The sequence below is a fragment of the Bicyclus anynana genome, chromosome 27 (assembly GCF_947172395.1).
Source record: "Bicyclus anynana chromosome 27, ilBicAnyn1.1, whole genome shotgun sequence".
Classification (NCBI taxonomy): Eukaryota; Metazoa; Arthropoda; class Insecta; order Lepidoptera; family Nymphalidae; genus Bicyclus; species Bicyclus anynana.
This window is the reverse complement of record NC_069109.1, coordinates 660,055-678,480: the sequence shown is the minus strand read 5'-3', so window position 1 is coordinate 678,480 and position 18,426 is coordinate 660,055. Positions and strand designations below refer to the sequence as shown.

At 36.2% G+C, this 18,426-nt stretch overlaps 1 protein-coding gene across 1 annotated transcript in view; it reads left to right on the top strand.

The window, feature by feature from the left end:
• Positions 1 to 2,344: 2,344 nt before the first annotated feature.
• LOC112048777 (igLON family member 5) overlaps positions 2,345 to 18,426 on the top strand; it is a 152,989-nt gene continuing 136,907 nt past the window's right edge. The window contains exons 1-2 of the mRNA XM_052890029.1: positions 2,345 to 2,540; positions 11,681 to 11,718. The gene's annotated coding sequence lies outside the window, so the exon portion shown is untranslated. The remainder of the gene's footprint in view (positions 2,541 to 11,680; positions 11,719 to 18,426) is intronic.

Genomic DNA, 18,426 nt, shown 5'->3' with positions numbered 1-18,426 from the left:
TCTTTACAAGTTAGCCCTTGACTACAATCTCACCTGATGGTAAGTGATGATGCAGTCTAAGATGGAAGCGGGCTAACTTGTTAGGAGGAGCATGAAAATCCACACCCCTTTCGGTTTCTACACGGCATCGTACCGGAACGCTAAATCGCTTGGCGGTACGTCTTTGCCGGTAGGGTGGTAACTAGCCACGGCCGAAGCCTCCCACCAGCCAAACTGTGTGTGTCGACTGTCGATAAATGTTATTGAAATATTCGTGTAGCTTTTAATGTTGGTATGTTGTATATTACTTACTAGTGGGCGCGAGAACAATGGATTTTTCCAGGATGAAAAGTAGCCTATAAATAAATAAATAAATAAAATAAGCCTTTATTACTGCTGGTTAGTTAGATTTACATTTTAAAGTATATACATAGTTCTTATTAATTAGCAGCTTGTCCTTCGACATAGGCCTCAACGATCTCCACTTTTCTCTGTCCTTCGCCATTCTCATTCTGAAAAGTAGCCTATATCTTGAGTAAAATCTAGTTTTATTCCAAATTTCAGCCAAATCGCCGCAAAATTGACAAACTTTCATTCAAACTTTCATCCCCTATTTTATCCCCTTGTGGATATAATTGATCATAATCCTTTCTTAGCGGATACTTTCGTCACTACCTGCATGCCAAATTTCAGCCCGATCCGTCCAGTGGTTTGGACTGTGCGTTAATAGATCACTGTCAGTCAGTCACCTTTGAGTTTTATATATTTAGATATCATCATCATAATCAACAACCCATATTAGACTCACTTTTGAGCACAAGTCTCCTCTCAGAATGAGAGAGATTAGGCTAATAGTCCACCATGCTGGCCCGATGCGAATTGGCAGACTTCACACACGCAGAGAATTGAGAAAATTTTCTAGTATGCAGGTTTTTCCTTCATCGTTCGAAGCACAATACTCTTATGATATTTTATTGCTCAAGATGCACATAACTGAAAAGACAATGATCTGGGTGCATGCCTCGGACTGGATTCGAATCTACGCCCTCCGAATCGAATGCAGAGGTCATATTTTTTACTATTTTATTTATTTGTATTAAAATATTTACAAAATACAATATTTTATAACACAATAATATACAATATACACTGGGCTATCATGTGAAACCTATTGATTGAAACATGACAATAATTTTGGAAGTGTCGGAAAAGCCGATTGGGAGTTTCATCGAAAACGCTACGTAACAGATAATAAAACAATGTATAGTGGACGTTGGGGTCCCAAAGTGCTGGAATGGCGACCCCGCACTAGTAAGCGCAGTGTTGGCCGACCCCCCACCAGGTGGACTGACGACATCAAGCGAGTCGCAGACATCCGCTGGATGCAGGCGGCTCAGTATCGTGATGTTTGGAAGTGCCTACAAAAAGCCTATGTCCTGCAGTGAACTCCATCGGCTGATATGATGATGATGACGATGATAGTGGGATTCACATTTTATCTATCTACAAAAAATGTCTGCGATGACACAAAAACTAATAAATAACTTTAAATATATAGTTTAAAAAACAAAAAAAGACACTTGTAGCATGCACTAAAAATTACGTATTTTGGATTTAAGTCACATAACTATTTTTTTCGTATTCCTAACAGCAAACCCATATTATTTGATATCCATATCATGGGGGTGAATTTCAAACAGCCAGTCAGCCATATTGGATTTATAAGTTTCTTATAGTATATATATCGTAGCAAGTCATGTATTGTCATCAGAACTCGGAGCGTGTGCAATATTTAATTCTAATCGAAGACCGGGAAGTTGGTCAAATTGAGATTCCAAGATTTTCTTACTAATATAAGCGTGTAAAAAGATGACTAACTTGACATTAAGATCTCTTACTTATTAATATTTGGACGTAGCAGGTTGAAATTTAAAAAGTGCTGTTAGGTTTATCTCTCCAAAGCTCGAAGCTCGACGGCCTCCGTGGCGCAGTGGCATGCGCGGTGGAGTTACAAGACAGAGGTCCTGGGTTCGATCCCCATCCCAATCCAATTGAGGTTTCCTTAATTGGTCCCGATCTGGCTGGTGGGAGGCTTCGGCCGTGGCTTGTTACCACCCTACCGACAAAGACGTACCGCAAAGTGATTTAGCGTTCCGGTACGATGTTGTGTAGTAACCGAAAGGAGTGTGGATGTCATCCAACAAATTCATCTTAGATTGCATCATTACTTATCATCAGGTGAGATTGCAGTCCAGGGCTAACTTGTAAAGAATAAAAAAAAAGCTCCACTACAAAAGCTAAAGCTTTCTATCGATATCGACAAACACACATCCCTAACAGAAGCCTGAAGTAGGCAAAATGGCAGTCAAACCACGCGTGCGTACGACGAAGCACCCTCCGCGCCCACACCAAAATACTGTACAATAAACCAGTGAAAACTCAAAAAACTAACTCAAAAATAAACTCAAAACACTGTGCCAGTGAAAATACATACAATATTCGTGTTGGTGTGTGTGAAAAATGACTATGTGTGCGTATTTAGGATCACAATTGGGATAGGAGTAAGTTATATAATTATAATTATTGTGTAATATGTATTTTAATTTATAAATTTAAAAGGTCATCACGAAATCTCGAAAACTGATTCACGCATAAAGGTGAAATTTGGCAGGGAGGTAGTATCTAAATATCCGCTAAAAATGGATTTTGCGATAGGGCCGGATTAAAGAGGTCTAAAGGCTCTCGTTTATATGAAAGTCTGCAAGACATAGGCCTTTTGTAGGGACTTCCAAATATTACTACAACATTTCAAAGGGTTAGGAAGTCATCATTTTTTAATTCAACCTCATTATTAAGAAACCCATTTTCGGCTCATTGCTGAGCTCGAGTCTCCTCTCACAATGAGAGGGGTCAGGCCTTAGTCCACCACGCTGGTTCAATGCGAGTTGGCAGACTTCACACACGCAGAGAATTAAGAAAATTCTCTTTTATGCTGGATGTTTTTCCTTCACCGTTTAAGACACGTGATACTTCAAGAAAGAGACTAAAATGCACACAACTGAAAAGTTGGAGGTGCATGCCCCGAACTGAATTCGAACCCACACCCTCCGGAATCGAAGACAGAGGTCATAACTACTGAGCTACCACGACGCAAATATTTCAACTAGCTAATGCCGCGCGGTTTCTCGCGCATGGTTCCCGTTCTCGTAGGAATACGGGGATAATATATAGCCTATAGCCTTCCTCGATAAATAGGCTATCTAACACTGAAATATTTTTTCAAATCGGACCAGTAGTTCCTGAGATTACCTCGTTCAATCAAACAAACTCTTCAGCTTTATATGTTAGGATAGATTAATATACAGAAAATCTTTATCTTCATTCTACACTAATATTATAAAGATAAATTCGTATTTTTGTATTTTTTGTTTATTTATTTATTACACAAAAAACATATTTAAATTAAGCCTAACTATAGTGCACGATGGATTTGCAAAACGGAGATCCTTGTTTCGATCCTAGGCTGGGCAGACTGAGATTTTCTTAATTGGTCCAGGTCTGGCTTTGGCCGTGGCTAGTTACCGTTCCGGTACGATGTCGTGTAGAAACCGAAAGGAGTGTGGATTTTCATCCTCCTCCTAACAAGTTAGCCCGCTTCCATCTTAGACTGCATCATCACTTACCATCAGGTGAGATTGTAGTCAAGGACTAACTTGTAAAGAATAAAAAAAAAACTTTCCATATAAATCACTCGATTATTGAAAACAGCATAAAAATACGTTCAACACTCTGAGTTTATCGAGAACAGACAGACGCAAAGGACTTTTTAGGGTTCCGTAGCCAAATGGCAAAAACGGAACCCTATACATTCGTCATGTCAGTTTGTCTGTCCGTCCGTATGTCACAGCCACTTTTTTTCCGAAACTATACGAGCTGTACTGTTGAAACTTGGTGAGTAAATGTATTCCGTGATACCACCAAGTTCCCACCTCTGGGTTAAGAAATTTCAAGAAAATTTCTTGTAAGAAAGAAAGTTTTTCTTTCTCCATTATTACATCAACCCCAGGACCTTGAGATCCGTAGACACATAGTCTAACCACAGAGCCAAAGGGGCATTTAGTTAAATATTTAACTAAGTTTTCCAGGAAGAGGTTATTTTGAACCCCCCAGTTATAAATTACGGGTAATTGTCGCTTGTTCGCGTGAAAATATTTTATTTGTAACACGAATACTATGTACGGTCAGCAGATAACTGACTGCGGTTTTATTATAAATAGTTTTCTATACTATTATTATAAAGAGATTACAAATTACGGGGTCGAAAAGACAACCCAATAAATTAATTACGGGTTCAAAACGCCCCGTATCGCACAAACAGAAAGCAAGTAAATAAAATACACTGCCATTGATAACGTGTTAAAAATAACAGATTACGATCCAATTGATGTAAGATATTAGTTAAAATTATGACTTAACTACTGCATTGAGAGAGTAATAGCAAAAAATTTGATGGCGAAGTAATGTAAACTAATTTAAGTTAAAAACATGTTAGCGGTTAAGCCATTTTATGAGAATGCATGTTAGACTTTTATATTACGCTTCTGTAGGTAATTTTAATAAAAGTATATTATCTTTTTTTGCTGTCGGTACAAGCAAGTCTAGTTAGATTCGTCGGCCTAATCCGTCAAAAGGTTTACAGGGCAGTAAAGGTTTCGCTTGTATTCAAATGGGTTAGCGTAAGGTTAGCGTAAATAGGCACTGAGTTCTAAAGTTTTAATAAACTAAACCTCTTGACCGATTTTAGGTTATTTTTGGCGACTTTGAAATTTAAATTCTTTTAGTTCAAGTTTCTATTAACAGTTTTAATATGTCAAGTCCATTTTTCTTAAAATTAATTTAAAGGTCGTTCTAATTAAATGATAATTCAGCTGTTTATTCACTAAATACGACTTGAGGACCTCACGTAGACAAATATTTCAATCAATCAGAGGATAAAGAATAAATCTAGAATTTACAAGCAGCTTAGTGAAGTTGGTGAAACCCATAAAAAAAACGTTACGCGTCTCCTTGACATTATATATACAAACTTTTTTCATAATTTGTATTTGAAAACTTAATCAATTACGCAAATTAATTACCAACAAAAATACTCCACCTTATTTCTTTAGTTTTTCGTTAGTTTTTTTTTAAGAATACATTCTCGAGTCAGTCTTAGAGTGTAATCTTTTTTGAAATTAGTATTTGGAGCGGCTACCACACCGTCGTGTACATTAAGCTCTGTCTGCCTATCATTGATTAATCTGTGTCAAAATGTAACTAATTAGCATAACCCCGCGGTTTCACTCTCAAAGTTTGATTTCCCGTGGGATAAAATATACCTAAATCTAAAAAAAAAATTAAGTGTGACTAGGTGACTGCCGCGGTAAAGCATTAGCATAGCATTATTTATCAACTAAAATATTTGTGCAGTATTTTTTTCTTTATATAATAAAAAAAAAACGTCTTTACGTTGAGCTGGAATCGAACTGCTTTAATAAGAATTTAAACTGCCGTGACAGTATGATTTTTAAAAAAAGCAACTGTTGAGTTTCTTGCCGGTATCTTCTCAGCAGAACCTGCCTTCCGAACCGGTGGTAGAATCTTTACAAATAGTCAACTGACGTGTCAAAAGTGCTTGTAAACTGCTACTTGAAATAAATGATTATTGATTTTGATTTTGATTTTAATTCCAAGCGTGGTTCTGTCATCGTTCATTATAATCAGCCTGTTGGAACGAGCCACCACAGAAGGGGTCAAAGCTCCTTAAGTTATTCATATTAATTGATGATGAAACACGGCTCGTGAGTGAGAGAAAAATCACGTGAGTTTTAGCCGTTTCATAATCAATTAATATGGTTAAATAAGTTTAATTTACTGTTTACTTTTTTTGTTTAGAGAATAATAAATAAATAAAAAATAATATAAAACGTTGAGCTGGAGTCGAACTCTGGTGTAACAAGCACGGCTTAGGTGTTAGGTTTATTTTCGTTACGGAAATTCTTGATTTGGTCGCCGCCCTCAAAGCCCGCGATAAAAGTTATGCAATAGCTTATAAAATTAATAGAGATAAATCTAGCCTATGTGAGTAGCTGATAATGTAGCTTTCCACTGGTTATTTCTGAGTCTATTCAATTCAAACAAACATACAATCAAATAAACCATCTTTTTAATGCTAGTATACCATTCGAATAGATTTTGAAACTGCTGTTTTAATTTAATAATTTGTAGAAATACAATTTGCAAAATTGTAAAATAATGTGACGTCACACTCACAAATGTGAGGAAATCACAAGGGGGATTCAAAAAATCGCGAAATTCGTGTGAAATAGTAAAGCCTCAGAAATTGTGTCTCATATCACGTTTTTTTCAATTGAAAATTCAATTTCCTGAGAACATTGCCAGTTTTTCCATTTTCCGAGCAGCCTCGGTGCATATGTGCCATGGTGATGACTATTTGAACTGGCAGTCCTTTACATATTTAGCATATTTAGCAGCCCGTGATGCTAAACGTGCGTTTATTCGAGCGGGTAACTCTGATAGATTTAATAGATTCGATGACTGAAGATCCTTGTATGCAATATACGTGTCTACGTCACGTAGACACGTCCGTGAACTCACAAGGTTTCACCTGAAAACCAGCGCCACAGCTCGCTGTGGCATTGTGCTGAGGTGGATACCTGTTTTGTCCACGACCAGATATTTGTATGTTATTTTATTTTATTGTATTACTCGTGTGTGGACAAATAAAGATATATTCTATTCTATTCAATATAGATGACTGTTTGAAATGCCTGCTTTTTATTTTATGCCGCGTGGTTTCACCCGCGTGGTTCCCGTTCCCGTAGGAATACGGGGATAATATATAGCCTATAGCCTTCCTCGATAAATGAGCTATCTAACACTGAAAGAATTTTTCAAATCGGACCTGTAGTTCCTGAGATTAGCGCGTTCAATCAAACAAACTCTTCAGCTTTATAATATTAGTATAGATTATAATATTAGTATAGATAGGAGATGGTCCATTTCAGGTCCACTCTTGTACAGTGTATCATTAGAATTTAAAAAATACAAGGATTTAATTAAAATTTATTAAACTAACTATATAAAAAGAAATAAATAAAATAAAAACTCAAGTTTGAGTTATATCAAGATGGCGCCCTTAAAGCAACTATGACGTGACAATTGACAGCAAACGTCAAATCGACTACTGCATTGAAAACGTTATCTATCCGCCATTATTACCCTTATTAGTGTTGCATTTCTTGGGAGATAATAAATATTATTTCGAAAGAATTAAATTCGTAGATTTCTATAATCAAAAATAGTTAAAAAAATATCTTTTTTTATTTCCGCCAGGGTACAATGACTGGACCTGGGCACATACAATTTTGGACCATCTCCTTTATAGTGTGAAGTTTCAGCTCGGAGGTGAGAAGATTACTTAAACATACATATTACATTGATACACCTCCGTGCTCTGGAGAGCACGTACATAAAGTATTTTTTTTAATGTCCGGTTATCTGTACAATATTACTACATCTATCTATATCTATATCTATATCTTTATCTATATCTATACTTATAATAAAACTGGTCGATTTCTACACATTTATTGGCAATTTGAGATTTTACTTATACCATTTGTAACACCAAACGTTACCGTGGCATAGAGTACTACTAGCGACATCTAGAATCTATACTTAAAATACGAATTCTGTACATTTTGTACATTCTGTACATTGAAGATATTTTGAAAATTTTTGTTGGGGGGCATTATATAATCGATACTAAAGCTAAAAGATTTTTTTTTCGATTTTTTGTGTCTGTCCGTGTTTTTCTGTTAATCGGCACGCTGAAATTACTGAATGAATTCAAATGAAACTTAGCACGGTTTAAGAGCACAATACGGAGAAGGTTATAGGATACTTTTTATTGCGAAAATAAAATAAGAAGGGGGTGAAATAGGGATTGAAAGTTTGTCCTTAATTTTTTTACAGTCTTAATTTGTTCATAAATCATAAAAAAATACGAAATATAATGGGATTAAATTTTTTTTAAATTTAAACTCTAAAGTGGACTCTGAAATAGGGCTTGAAAGACGAGAGACACTCTTTCGTTCTAGCAGATTAATACTACGATAAAATGAATTTACAGACAGATATTTTATGTAATGTATCATCAAGATTCCGTTGGATTTTGAGTGATTGTAGATACACTTTATATCTGATGTGATTGATCTGCCAATGCATAGCTTTAAGCAATGTGTTAAAAAACATTTGCTTAGTCGAGGGTACTACAACATTGATGAGTTCCTTAATGATAAAAATGCTTGGAGGCCATTGGATCAGCTTCCACCTTCACACAGGAAATAAAACTATAAGAAATTGTAATGTTATCATCAATTGTAAATTATAATATTGTATTACTTTTTAAAAAGAGCAACTGTTGAGTTTCTTGCCGGTATCTTCTCAGCAGAACCTGCCTTCCGAACCGGTGGTAGAATCTTTACAAATAGTCAACTGACGTGTCAAAAGTGCTTGTAAACTGAGCCTACTTGAAATAAATGATTTTTGATTTTGATTTTGATTTTGAATCCAAGCGTGGTTCTGTCATCGTTCATAATAATCAGCCTGTTGGAACGAGTCACCACAGAAGGGGTCAAAGCTCCTTAAGGGTTAAATTTTTTTTTTAATTACCATTATATTTCGTATTTTTTTATGATTTATTAACAAATTTTTAAAACTGTAACTCTAAAAATGAAAGACTTTCCATACAAACTTTCAACCCCTATTATTTTACTCCTATTTCACCCTCTTCTCATTTTATTTTCGCAATAAAAAGTATCATATAACCTTTTCCGTAATATGGTCTTAAACCGTCCCAAGTTTCATTTGAATTCATTCAGTAGTTTCAGCGTGGTGCCCGAATAACAAAAAAAACACGGACAGACAGACAGACCAAAACCGAAAAAAAATATTTTTATCTTCAGTATCGATTATATAATGCCCCCAACAAAAAATTTCAAAATATCTTCAATGTACAGAATGTACAGAAGTCGTATTATAAGTATAAATTCTAGATGGCGCTAGTAGTACTCTATGCCACGGTAACGTTTGTGGTTACAAATGGTGTAAGTAAAATCTCAAATTGGGAAAAGATGTAGAAAAGAAATGTTTTGACGATTTCCGTAGCGCCGTGGTATGCGCGGTAGATTTACAAGACGGAGGTCCTGGGTTCGATTCCCGGCTGGGCCGATTGAGATTTTCTTAATTGGTTCAGGTCTGCCTGGTGGGAGGCTTCGGCCGTGGCTAGTTACCGACAAAGACGAACCGCCAAGCGATTTAGCGTTTCGGTACGATGCCGTGTAGAACTAGAAACCTAAAAGGGCGTGGATTTTTATCCTCCTAACAAGTTAGCCCGCTTCCATCTTAGACTGCATCATCACTTACCATCAGGTGAGATTGTAGTCAAGGACTAATTTGTAAAGAATTAAAAAAAAAAAGAAATCGACTAGTTTTTAACCGACTTCCAAAAAGGAGGAGGTTCTACGTTCGGCTGTATGTATGTTTTTTTTTTATTATAAGTATAGACAAAGATAGATATAGATAGACTAGCGGGGGCCCGCGATTTATCCGTGTAAAATTTAGTTTTTCACAAATCCTTCGGGAACCATGGATTTTTCCGGGATGAAAAGTAGCCCGTGTTAACGCCACGCCACTGTTTGGAGGATATGGTCACAAAATTTCACGCATCATAAAATGTAATATGTCTATAGCAAGTTATCCTATATACAGCGTGTCCTGTGACGTCATACACCGTGTGTCGTAATATTTTCGGGACATCCTGTATAAGGGCGCTCTCAAACGTCAACATCATCAAACAGCCTCCATGTCAAAATTCTGTAAACTAATTCTGGTGCCCGCCATGTGTAATTTTAAGGTTACAAATCAGATGTGAGGGGCGGGTAATCCAATCACGTAGGGCGGGGTTACATGGCGCGGGATGCTTCTTATTTTAAACGGACTTAAAAACATGTGGTACTGCGATACTCTGAAGAATAATTTCGATAAGGATATCATTATTTAAATGCATTTTTGTTGAATTACTAATTTCGCGACAACGTGGACATTTCGCGAGTCATGGAAAAGGATGAAGGAGGCCTTTACCCGAGAAGGGGCTTTTATTTCATAGATATTATTACACCATACTAACCAACTAATAATTAAGTATGTTTTTTCTTACTAACAATTAACTACTAACAAAAAATGAAAAGATGTAAAGAGATTTCAAATAAATGACTTATTATTTTATTTAATAAGGACAACGCACTATGGAACTATCGAAATAAGTATTGCTTTACCAATTCATTTAAATAGACCGTGTAGGTATTTGTTCAAGTATTTTTTTTTTTTTTTTTGGTAGCGCCTTCAAACCGATCAGTTATCTAATGATAGCACATAACGATGTTATTTTTCGCTTTTTAGTTTACATGGTATTTTATTAAGTCGGTAGAATTATTTTCACCTATTCAATAGATATGTTATAAAAAAACCCCATGTAACTTACAAATCGCGGCACCATGTAAGCGCTCCTTTATTTTATATAATAACACGGAGGGTGTATTTTGAAATGTTACAGTGAGTATAGGGTAGGGGGATGTAATTAAATAAATTTAAAGGTTTTTGGTTTTTATACATCAAAGAGAGCGGTTTTTTAGTATGTTTAACTTTATACTTAAATCACAGAATAAAGATTAATACAGAATGAGCCAATAAAAAAACCAAACGTCAGTAGTCTCCTTGACATAAGCATTTAATACAATTTTTTTGTTCAAAATTTACCTTTTAATTTTAACAACAATCACGTAAATTAATATAACAATCAATAATTATCAATAAAAATTACTCCTTATTTCTTTAGTTTTTGTGAACCGTTTTTAAAATATTTCTAGGCAAATGCCATTTTTAACCGACTTCCAAAAAGGAGGAGGTTCTACGTTCGACTGTATGTTTTTTTTTTTTTTTATGTATGTCCAGCGATAATTCCGTCATTTATTGACCGATTTTGAAAATTCTTTTGTTTCTTTAATAATATTGAAAATTATTAATGTGACGCTTCATGTCGTACTCGAGAATGTATTCGTTTTTGAATTTTGTATTTGAAACGGCTACGACACCGTCGAGTTCCGTGCTCTCTTATTATTACTTATTATTATTTATAGTTATCAACTCATATTCGGCTCACTGCTGAGCTCGAGTCTCCTCTCAGAATGAGAGTTAGGCCAATAGTCCACCACGCTGGCCCAATGCGGATTGGCAGACTTCACACACACAGAGAATTAAGAAAATTCTCAAGTATGCAGGTTTCCTCACGATGTTTTCCTTCACCGTTTGAGACACGTGATATTTAATATCTTAAAATGCACACAACTGAAAAGTTGGATGTACATGACCGGACCGGATTCGAACCCACACCCTTTGGAATCGGAGGCAGCGGTCATATCCACTGGGCTATCACGGATTAGTACCTACGGCTCTCAAACACCTAAAGAACAAGCTTTTATAAAGTGTGGGAGGTGTGGCTCCTACATGCTCTTGTTAGAGAATTATTTGCGTGTGTTTTTTGTGTCTTTAATTAATTCAATTGTCATTTGTTTTGCAGGTGTTATTGGCGGGACGCTGGGCTATCTAGTTGAACAGGTATTTACCTAAAGCTTTTATATAATGAAAGAGATCTAGCCACGCAGGGTCTGTACATACTCAAAAAATCAAAATCAAAAATCATTTATTTCAAGTAGGCTCAGTTTACAAGCACTTTTGATACGTCTGTTGACTATTTGTAAAGATTCAACCACCGGTTCGGAAGGCAGGTTCTGCTGAGAAGATACCGGCAAGAAACTCAACAGTTTTTTTTTTTGAAAAAGTCATACAGTATTATAATTTACAATTGATAACAATTACAATTTCTTATAGTTTTATTTCCTGTGTGAAGGTGGAAGCTGATCCAACGACCTCCAAGCGCTTTTATCTTTAAGGAACTCATCAATGTTGTAGTAACCTCGACTAAGTAAATGTTTTTAACACATTGCTTAAAGCTATGCATTGGTAGGTCCATCACAGTTTTGGGGAGGGGATCACACTATTAATACTAATATGTACAAAATCAAAAAAATCGCTAGGTGGCACGTCTTTTAAAAATGTAAAATAAAACAAGCTACTTAAAACTTAATTTTACATTGCCAGTAGCAAAGATTTTATACTATTAGACATGGCACTAGCGCGCAGAAACTGATGCGGTGAAGAGTGACTAATTGTCTTCATTTAATTTAGTCGCATTGTAAACTACGAAATATATTGAAACACATAATACCTAAATATTGTCTACAATGTCAAGTTGTGTGTTCAGGAAGAGTAAAAACTATATATAGGATAGTAGTCTGAGACGGATAAGACGTCAGGTGGTACTTGTTTCCCTAAAGAGTGGGGAGTTAGAGAGTGGTATCGATAGGTTGGCGGGAACGACTTGCGATATAAGGCGCTCGTCGTGCGGTCGGCTTCAGTATACACGTGTCGTTCGAACAGTTCACATTTCTTGTTGTGTAACTCTTTATGGGTTGGATATAGGCAGGGAGAGTGACTTGAGTGGAAAAGGGGAGTGTTTGTTAACTGTCAAGGGCGCTCTTAACCCTGCACACAACGTTCACAAGTGCGTGACTCCACTCAAGGTCATTGTCTGCCATTTTAGGGTCTTATTTTGATTACAGTTTGATTTGTTAATTAAGTTGTCCTGACAAATGTTGTGTTGTGAACCTTTGTTCGACATTGGTTTTCTTATTTTTGTAATCCACTTCTTGATCACAAAAATACATAAATGTATAATGAAAATAAAGACAAAATTATGCATGTGTGCGCTTAGTGGAGTAGCTAAATTCGGATAACTTTTTGCGCTGATTGTGTAAGCACGTAACATATCTACAGTAGAAAATCTTTGGCCGCTACAGGTATCTGCAGCTGCCCATAAAATCTCAAACATCGAAGCATCTGGTTGGGATGTAAATGCAAATCCGAAACTTGAGATTTACGAGTCGCGAGATGAGATACCTGAGATTTATGAGACTCTAGCGGCGTCACGCGGTACCGCTTATCTGGAAAACGAGTGTTTTTTCGATTTTCTTCTGTATTGAGGAATGATCTCAGATTTGGATTTAGCTAGATGCCGTCTCTGTTTTTAAAATTAATCAGCTAGTTTTAACAGTCTATTGGGCCTTGTAGTTCATGATATATGGAGCATTACCCACCATGCTGTTTCAAAGCCGGTTGGCGGGCTTTGGGGTACCCAAAATCAAAATCAAAATTCATTTATTTCAAGTAGGCTCAGTTTACAAGCACTTTTGACACGTCAGTTGACTATTTGTAAAGATTCTACCACCGGTTCCGAAAGTAATGATCGCAGATACTGTGTTACTTTTACAAAATTGCTTTACTATTAGCATACTCTTAATTTATATACAACTAGCGGACGCCCGCGACTTCGTCCGCGTGGAATTCAGTTTTCACAAATCCCGAGAGAATCGTGGATTTTTCCGGGATGAAAAGTAAAGACTATGTGTTAATCCAGAGTGAAATCTATTTCCATTCCGAATTTCAGCCAAATCGCTTCAGTAGCCGCAGCGTAAAAGAGGAACAAACATACTTACACACTTACACAAAGTTTTACCTTTATAATATTAGTAGGATATAGAAAACTGTCATCATCCCTATTTGTAGCGACTCTACCACCCGTTCGGGCGTAGGCAGTAACAAAACTGAACAATGGGGATGATGACTAGGTTTGAATATATTGATTTTTATGATACATTTGGGTAAATATGGTCAATGTTAACTAATTTATACAAGCAAAGATTGTCTGGATATTTGCAAAATAAATGAGATTATAAAATTTCAAAATCTATTAAAAATATTTTATCGTAATTAGATGAAAATTCATACAGTTTTAGCTTCCTTACATTAAATGTGACATTTTTTAATATGTGAACTATAAACATAAACGCTCAAATAACAAAGATATAAGTAATTTTGTTTGAACGCCCTTACAAATCTAACGATCATTATGTATCTACGACGTCATTAGTTCGTGCCATTTTGTATGGGGCGTTTTCAGGGATCCGCGGCAGCGTCGCAAATCTGACCCTATAAATCCCTGTAGCTCCGAAAGTAATGATCGCAGATACCCTGTTACTTTTACAAAATTGCTTTACTATTAGCGTACTCTTAATTTATATACATCGCTTTATATCGCTATTTGTAGCGACTCTACTATCGGTTCGGGCGTAGGCAGTAACAAAACTGAACAATTCAAAATGAAAATATAAACCCACAGAACACGCAAACTCATAAATGTTGAAACATAAGCCCGCAGTCAACAATTCTAGTTAAAATTGATTCCAAATTATATGTTGAAAAGCTGAAATTAACTTTTCAATGCACCACTTGGTCGGAAAATAGTGGGAAAACTGTATAATTTGCATCTAACCACGCACTTGGCGGGAAATTTTACTGCATTTCGTGTTTTTTTTTTTATATATAACTTTTTTATTGCGGTCATTGGTTTAACAGTCGACGATTTCTTTAGTGCGTTTGAAATATGCTTTAAAGTTTATTTATTTGCTTTTACTTTTTCACTTAAAATTCGGGAACCATGGATTGGATGAACCTATATTATGGTTCTCAATAACCTCCTCTATGTTCTGAAAGAGAAATAGACATTATTTTTTTGACCTGTGGCTGCCAGACTTTTACAGTCAAGATTATATTATAGAACTAGCGGAGGCCCGCGACTTCGTCCGCGTGGAACCCTACTACAACCCTACCCCTACCCTACCCCGACCCTACCCTACCCTACCCTACCCCTATCATACCTCAACCCTACCCCTAACCTAAATAAATGTCAATGTAAATAAGGTCAATGTTAACTAATGTATACAAAAAAAAGCAAAGATTGACTGGATATTTGCAAAATAAATAAGATTATAAAATTTCAAAATGTACTAAAAATATTTTATCGTAATTAGATGAAAATTCATACAGTTTTAGCTTCCTTACATTAAATGTGACATTTTTTATAAAATGAACTATAAACATAAACGCACAAATAACAAAGATATAAGTAATTTTTCACTATTCTTGCTAAAAAACACTGTCATATTACCACTCCACAGCGGGGCTAAACAAGCATATTAGCCTCTAGGGGCTAAAGTTATTTTGTTTTTTTAATTCTTGTCTGTTACGAGTACTATCCTACTATAAAACGGAAGAGGTTTTATTCGAAAATAGAATCATTATAGGTAAGGCCCCGATTGTTTTTTAAAAAACAATTGGCGTGAATAATATACACTTGATTTTTTTCAGAAATTCATTGTAAATTTGTGACCGTAACTTACATATTTTTCAACAATAATTGTTATTGTTGTCTTCATCTAGTGAGAATGGTAATCTTAATTTGGAGATGGATGAAATTTTCAATCTGTTACCATCAAAGTCGAGACGCATTTACTTAAATACTTACTTACGATACCTACGAATACCTACGAAAAATTTAATAAGTTGAGAAAACAACAACGAATGGATTTACTTATGAAAGGAGTTTTTTAAACTATTATCTCCCACGTATACCTCACATTCATTATTCATCTTCACAGTAGTCGGAAATTATGTTACCGGGTAAAAGCATCTCCCTTAATATCCAAAATTGTAGACTTTGTACATTTAATTTTCAATTAATATAAATCATTGAATACTGTACTAAACTATTTTATTTTCTCGCAATCGTAGTGAAAAGTCTACTTAGTCTTACGTCTCGGGCCCTAAAATACCTCGTATATAATGGGTCTTTTTAGCCCCTTGTATAACAATCTACTATTGTTTATACGCCCATACAAATCTAACGATCATTTCTACGACTACCTACTACATCATTAGTTCGTACCATTTTGTATGGAGCATTTTTCAGGGATCCGCGGCAGCGCCGCAAATCTGACCCTTTAAATCCCTGTAGCTCCGAAAGTAATGATCGCAGATACCCTGTTACTTTTACAAAATTGCTTTACTATTAGCGTACTCTTAATTTATATAAAATTTAAAAAACTGTCATCATCCCTATTATTGTAAATACATTCAGTTTAGTGTATGTAGTGCAATGAATAAGAGCAAATATATCAACAAAAGAATATCCTATTACTAGATACATAAACGGCTGACATAAGCATTCTATGGTCTGTGGCTCATTACGACAGTGAGTCGAATATGGGTTGATGATGAAAACCTGAACGTGTTGTGCGTACCCTAATGAAATGCCTTATACACGCCACCGGTGCTATCTACTGATTGGTGTGATGATTGATTGCTGTGCATGTATTTTAGCATAAACGGAAATGATATTTTTCAAGCAATAATTAAAACTATATAAAAACCGCGTTGTATTTAGTACCACTGCTTGCTACACTAGTTATATACTTTGCGCTTGCAATGGCTAGACATACTTTACGATTTAGTTTTTTTTTATTCTTGACAAGTCATCATTATTGTGATGTACTCTAACGTCACACGGCTATTCTATAACGTTGATTTGTATAACTCGCAAGTGCGAGTTTCGAATTCACCGCTATCTTTCTCATTCTATATTATTGTGTTAGACAGAAATAGATAGAATTGAATTCGAAACTCGCACTTGCGAGTTATAAAAATATCATTACAGAATAGCCTAGCTGTTCTAATAAAAGTGTACGTATCTGTCAGCGGTGGCGTGCGGTGGTCACCGTCAATGCGTGCACAGTAACTGCTTACTGATTGTTTATATTAAAGCCCTGTTCCCTACAAAGTACTGGACATCACAATTATCAACCCATATTCAGCTCATTGCTGAGCTCTTGTCTCCTCTCAGAATGAGAAGGTTTAGGCCAATAGTCCACCACGCTGGCCTAATGGATTGGTAGACACACACACATTACCGGGGACTAAACTAACAAAACTAAACGAAAGGAGTACATTCCAAAAAAAATCCTTCATAAAATGAGGCAAGTATGACCATTGCAGGCTGTCACTCTATTAGCATAATAAATGGCCACAGGTTCGTGACTGCGCCTCGTAAGGGTATAATTAACAGGGTGTTTTAAAACCGTATCGCTTTGTTATGCTGGACACACACGCTCAAGTAGAACGTTGAGTCCTGATTTTTTATTCATTGACAAGTTAGTATATGTTGGCGAGTGAGTTATTTGATCGGTTAGTAAAATCTAAGTTTATTATTGTGGTAATATTAGAATCAGGTTTTCATGTAATTGGGATTTAATTATTTACTGTCTAAATAAATAAGACTGTAAAAGGTTGATCACGTGAGTCTCATCTAATAGTATCGCGTCGGTAGCCGCGAAACGGACTGACGGATTGACGACCTCCGGCCCGGTCCTGGGTTCGATCCCCGGCTGGGCAGATTGAGGTTTTCTTAATTGGTCCAGGTCTGGCTGGTGGGAGGCTTCGGCCGTGGCTAGTTACCACCCTACCGGCAAAGACGTACCGCCAAGCGATTTAGCGTTCCGGTACGATGCCGTGTAGAAACCGAAAGGGGTGTGGATTTTCATCCTCCTCCTAACAAGTTAACCCGCTTCCATCTTAGACTGCATCATCATTTACCATCAGGTGAGATTGTAGTCAAGGGCTAACTTGTAAAGAATAAACGATTGACTGTGAGTTGAGCAGTTGAGTTGTAATCGCGTCTATGAAATGGATAGTCGTCTACCATTTGTTAAATAGTGTAATAATGATAGTGATTCAGAAGTTCAGTGGGTGAGTTATTCGTACAGTCCGACCATTGCATTGTTAGTTAATTAGCCGGGAGCCAACTATTAAGAAAACTAGAAAGATGTATGGAAATGTCAGATGTTGATCACGTGATCTGTCGATAGCAAATGTCATTACGTCTTTCTAGTTTTCGAAGCGTTAGCGATCGTAGAAAGAGAATCGACGTGCTATTTGGCTAGGGGGGCTGATCCGAACCGGGAATCGAACCCAGAGCCTCTCTGTGGAGAACAACAACTGCGCTAGAGAAGTCGTCAAAATTGATAAACAAGTTAGAAAAATATCATCAAGTAATATTGTTTCGATATATTATACCACTTTCACATCGCGTTTTTTAAATTTGATATTTTTTACACTGAAGAAAAAAAGATAGAAAGAAAATAAATGTATTCAAATCTGCTAATATCCCTACGCGCTATGCCGTAAGTGCTGTATACTTGACCGTCTGTAGCCAGCATTACTCGACTACTTACTACTCTAGTTTCATCAATGAAACACATCAGGAATCCAATTTCAAAAATTTTATTCATTACTAGCGGACGCGACTTCGTCCGC